A 5431-nucleotide genomic window follows, 5' to 3' on the forward strand; every position below is an offset into this window, starting at 1 on the left:
ATAGAGGGAGTTAGGGCTTGGGCATATCTTTTTGAGGGCACACCTCAGTCTACTACACTAAGAGTTCCAAGTTATTCTGAATAATATGAGTAGCCATTGAAAATTTATAAGCAAAAAACTAAAGTTTATAGGCAGGAAACTATCAATATAGATTTAATAAAAATAGCTCTTTTAGCTGCTATGTAGGAAAAAGTGGTACTAGAAAAATCAAGAGAAGAATCTATTTAGGGAGCTGCTTTCACAGTTTAGATGAACAACTAAAATGGCCAATGGCTCAAACTAGAGTATTACCAGTGGAGTTAAAGAAAAAGTATATTAGACTCAAGATACATTCTGAAGGTAAAATAATTAGTATTTAGCAGTGGATACTATATTCTATGTGTCAAGGTAAGGAAGAAGAGAGAATAAAAGATGATTATCACATTTCTGATTTGAACATCTCAGTAACACTAACTGAAATGGAGATAACAGGTTCATCTAATCTATAAAAATGTCTATTTCAAGACATATTACTTTAGAGCTAATAATAGACTATAAAATTAATGTAATTTTATTTACTGGAATTAGTTAACTAAATATTGGACCAAATTAGATCCAACTTTCTATAGGAGTAATATATAATTTTTTAAAAGAAAATATACAACTCTATTGGATATTTTCATTAAAGCAGAGTGACATTCCTAATTGACAAATAGGGATTGGACAAATTAGGAATCATCTTTAATTCAATTATTTAGATCTTTAATTGATAAAGAAAAGTGGGTTATTTCTTAGAGCTTAACTGGATGGTCAAAGTCTATTGATGTTTAATGTTTTGACGAGGCTAATGTCCTATATAAAAGGCAACCACAGTGAGCTTTGCGGCTTTCATGCAGATAATAAATACAAACTCACATGCAAGTTGCAGTCAAAGAAAACATTAAGTGTATGAAGATTTCTACTTTCAACACACTGTTGTGTCAACTACCCCAGTAAATAAGCCAGTGAGAACCCATCATTACCTAGAATTCTTGCTTTCCTCCAAGGAACTTATTCAAAATGACTTCCTCCTTTTCTCTATAAAATAAAGTTCCTCTTTGATGGACTTGCCTATGGCTTTTTTCTATAGCCTGCTTGTCCCAAACTGAAATACTTTCCCAAATGAACCCATTTTTCTGGTAAAAACCAAACAAACAAAAAAATCCCACTGTGGCCACGAAAACTAAAGATATACTTTCAGTAACATTTCACTATTCATAATATGTTAAATATTTACATTTATGGATAATAGGTCTTCAGTCAGTTCAGTCGCTCAGTTGTGTCCGACTCTTTGTGACCTCATGAATCGCAGCACGCCAGGCCTCCCTGTCCATCACCAACTCCGAGTTCACTCAGACTCACGTCCATCGAGTCAGTGATGCCATCCAGCCATCTCATCTTCTGTCATCCCCTTTACCTCCTGCCCCTAATCCCTCCCATCATCAGAGCCTTTTCCAATGAGTCAACTCTTTGCATGAGGTGGCCAAAGGACTGGAGTTTCAGCTTTAGCATCAGTCCTTCCAACGAACACCCAGGACTGATCTCCTTTAGAATGGACTGGTTGGATCTCCTTGCAGTCCAAGAGACCCTCAAGAGTCTTCTCCAACACCACAGTTCAAAAGCATCAATTCTTCGGTGCTCAGCTTTCTTCACAGTCCAACTCTCGCATCCATACACGACCACTGGAAAAACCATAGCCTTGACTAGACGGACCTTTGTCGGCAAAGTAATGTCTCTGCTTTTCAGTATGCTATCTAGGTTGGTCATAACCTTCCTTCCAAGAAGTAAGCGTCTTTTAATTTCATGGCTGCAATCACCATCTGCAGTGATTTTGGAGCCCCCCAAAATAAAGTCTGACACTGTTTCCACTGTTTCCCCATCTATTTCCCATGAAGTGATGGGACCAGATGCCATGATCTTCATTTTTTGAATGTTGAGCTTTAAGCCAACTTTTTCACTCTCCTCTTTCACTTTCATCAAGAGGCTTTTTAGTTCCTCTTCACTTTCTGCCAAAAGGGTTAGGAGCATGCATTTAGAAAGCCCTATAGCAAATCCATTAACAGGGTTTATTTTAGGTAAGTCTCTTATAAAAAGCCCCAGTCCATCTTAAAGCAAGGCTTGGAGACTAACTGATTAGAACTAAAATATGAACATAATACAGCTATCAAATAATACCATGACCTCCATAACTATAAAATTAAGATATTCTTGATGCTTGTCTTAGGTCATGTTCCCTTGAAGCAGAGTTTGGTATGATAATTCAGATGTGAAATTTTATATTTTATTTCCTGATACTCACTTTCATTAAAACTGTGTCTCTGGCTTCCATATATTCTGGATATTTTAATCATAATGGACTACTAAACTCTTTCAGAGTTGCCTCTCTTTTGTAGGAGTACAATTTACCCTCTTTAGAACCCTCTTTATTTTATAAAGTAGCTTTTTCATGTACCATTGTTCAACATTTAACTTGTCACAAGGACTTCACTGATAATTTTTTTTAAAAATTAGGACTTCCATGGTAGTCCAGTGGTTAAGAATTAGCCCATCAGTTGAGAGGACATGGGTTGGATCCCTGCTGTAAGATTCCACATGCCTGCAGGGTGGCTAAGCCAGGGCAGCACAACTGAGCCAATGGTCTAGAACCCTTGAGGTACAACTACTAAAACCTGTGTGCTTAGAGCCCGTGCTCTACAACAAGAGAAGCCACAGTAATGAGAAGCCCACATACCACAGGGAGAGAGTAGCTCCTGCTCACTAAACTAGAGAAAGCTCACATAGCAACCATGAAATGGGTCAGCCAAAAATAAATATATTTTTTTAATGGAAAAAATTAACATATACGATTGAATATTTATACTATCTTAATTCAAATTTTAGCTTTTCTTAGCATATTTTTCCTATTGAGTATTATTTCAACAATTATCAACAAGACTTTGTCAGAAAAGCAAATTATAGGTAGTAATAAAGGAATGTGAAATATGTTAGCAAGAAAAAAATTGGATAATACTAATGAAATAAACACATAATTGAAAGAACCTCTTTTGTATAACATTTATGTACTAGACTGTATTATACTATAAAACGTGTATAACATTATGAGGAACAGTTTGGTTTTTAAAACTGAGACATACAGTGGCAAACTTGTATAATACAACCATTACTAATTTAAGTTCAGAGTCTGAGGCAGTGTCATGTGCTGTTCACTCGCCATAAAGCACTAGTATTTCCTCTTGTCTGCCCTTACTACCTTCTGTGATCCATGACTCAGCACTTCTTTCTGAATATCTAATAATGTATATACTGCACACATTCAATTTACTTTTTGGAATCCCAACTTGACTGGAATCAGGAGATGGTTCTAGGAACTTAATTATGAAGGCTGCCTTAGAGTTGGTGGCTGCATCATTATATCTTCAAGAGGACTTTTCTAAACTTTGTAAATGAAACTAGGAATTTAAGGTATAAACAAGGAACCTCCCTTGCCAGGTAGCCCACTGGAAACTTACGAAACCAGATTTTCAATTAACTGTAAATGGAAAAGATGGACTATACCAAGAGGGATGATAAAGCTAATGAAAACTAAATAAATTTAAAATTGATACATTATTTAAATAAGCATTAAAATCTGTTATGGTTTCTCTAAAATCATGAAAAAACAAAAATGATGTATAAAATATGCATATGTTATCAAAAATCAACACAGCAGACCTAGTATAAATAGTTAAAACTTTTTTGAACTTCAGAACACATTTCTATGACAGCATGTTTCTGTGCCTTTAGAAATCCACTGGATTTATTCCACGGGTTAAGACAAAGAATATGTCAATCATTTTGCTCTTTGAACATGCCTCTCCTCTTAGTTCTTCCATACAGTTCAGTTTGTGCTGTTCTCTGAAAGATATATGCATCATTTGTCTCCTCAGTCTTCCTTAAGCACATACATACATCTCATTTTCATCTTTACAAAGTGGTAAAGCTGATTGGATATGCTGTTGTTTTCAATCTCAAGTATTTGTACAAAATCTACTAAATATAGTCTTCATTAATGATGTAGGTGAAACACAATTTTGCCTTTAACCTCTTGGAAGTTAAACACCTTTAACCTTTTTCCAGATGTGCCTGAGAATTAAATTGACATAAAACAGATAGATTAAAACCCCCTGATACTAGTAAAGTTTAAAGACATAGGAGAAGGGAATGACAATGGACGAGATGGTTGGATGACATCACCAACTCAAACGGACATGAGTTTGAGCAAGCTCCGGCAGCTGACAATGGACAGGGAGGCCTGGCATGCTGCAGTCCATGTGGTCACAAAGAGTTGATCGTGACTGAGTGATGGAACAACAACAAAAAATAGATTAACAAGTGAAAAGCATACATATTTATGTAAGTTGTGACAGAGGAGCCCTCATAAGGACATGAAAAAAGACCCAGAAAAATGACAAAATCTCAATACATTTATACTGGTTTGAACAAAGGGAGACAATTGTAGAAAAGTAACTGAAATATACAGGGAGATTAAAGGAAGATAAGAATTATTTTAACAAAGTTTGAAGCCAGTAGGAACCTGAAACATCTTGTAGTTGTCTGAAGATTCTTCAATCACTATGTCAAGCGACACGGATGTTTCTCTTGCTTCATATGATGAAGATCAGGGATCTACACTTATCCAAAAAGCTAGAGAGGCACCATTTGTCCCCACTGGAATGGCAGGTTTTGCAGCAATTGTTGCATATGGATAATATAGATTGAAGAACAGGGGAATACTAAAATGTCTGTTCACCTGATCCACATGCGTGTGGCAGCCCAAGGCTTTGTTGTGGGAGCAGTGACTCTTGGTATGGCCTATTCCCTGTATCAAGAATTCTGGGCAAAGCCTAAATCTCAGAAGAGGAGATGCCATCTTGGACTTGGTGGTAGTGGTGCTTGCTTTAGTTAGACATCTCATATTGAGGTTATATGTTTATGCTGAAAATAAATGTTTGGGTCAGACAAGAACATGGTAATTTGAATATTGGCTTCCTTTCTTGCAGGCTTGATTTGCCTGGTGACCAAATTCCTGGTGACTAGTTCACTAGCTAGGTCCTTCAGGGGAGTCAGATCAGCACAAAAGAAACATGTCACTTTTAAATACAGTTGATAACGGTACCTATCCACCTCCTTAAACTCTTCTGTTGAAATTAGTTCTAAAAAGACAACATGCCAATCCTGAAATGCTCCCAGTTGCTGCAGAATATCATATGTTTTTAATGTAATGTAGGAATCCTATTTACCACAGTTAATTTAATTTTCTCTTGTAGACTGAGTGCAGTTTTAAGGTCTGTTAGCTCTTGAGGAACCTTTCAGAACAGTGCATGGAATACATTTTAAACCTCCCTGCAAGTCTATGTGCTTTTAAACCAAACCT

At 36.3% G+C, this 5431-nt stretch overlaps 1 pseudogene; it reads left to right on the top strand.

Moving 5' to 3' along the window:
• The first annotated feature begins 4631 nt into the window (after nt 1-4631).
• Nucleotides 4632-4963, top strand: LOC109561134 (HIG1 domain family member 1A, mitochondrial pseudogene; annotated as a pseudogene).
• The last annotated feature ends 468 nt before the right edge of the window (nt 4964-5431 follow it).

The sequence above is a fragment of the Bos indicus genome, chromosome 7 (assembly GCF_029378745.1).
Source record: "Bos indicus isolate NIAB-ARS_2022 breed Sahiwal x Tharparkar chromosome 7, NIAB-ARS_B.indTharparkar_mat_pri_1.0, whole genome shotgun sequence".
NCBI lineage: Eukaryota > Metazoa > Chordata > Mammalia > Artiodactyla > Bovidae > Bos > Bos indicus.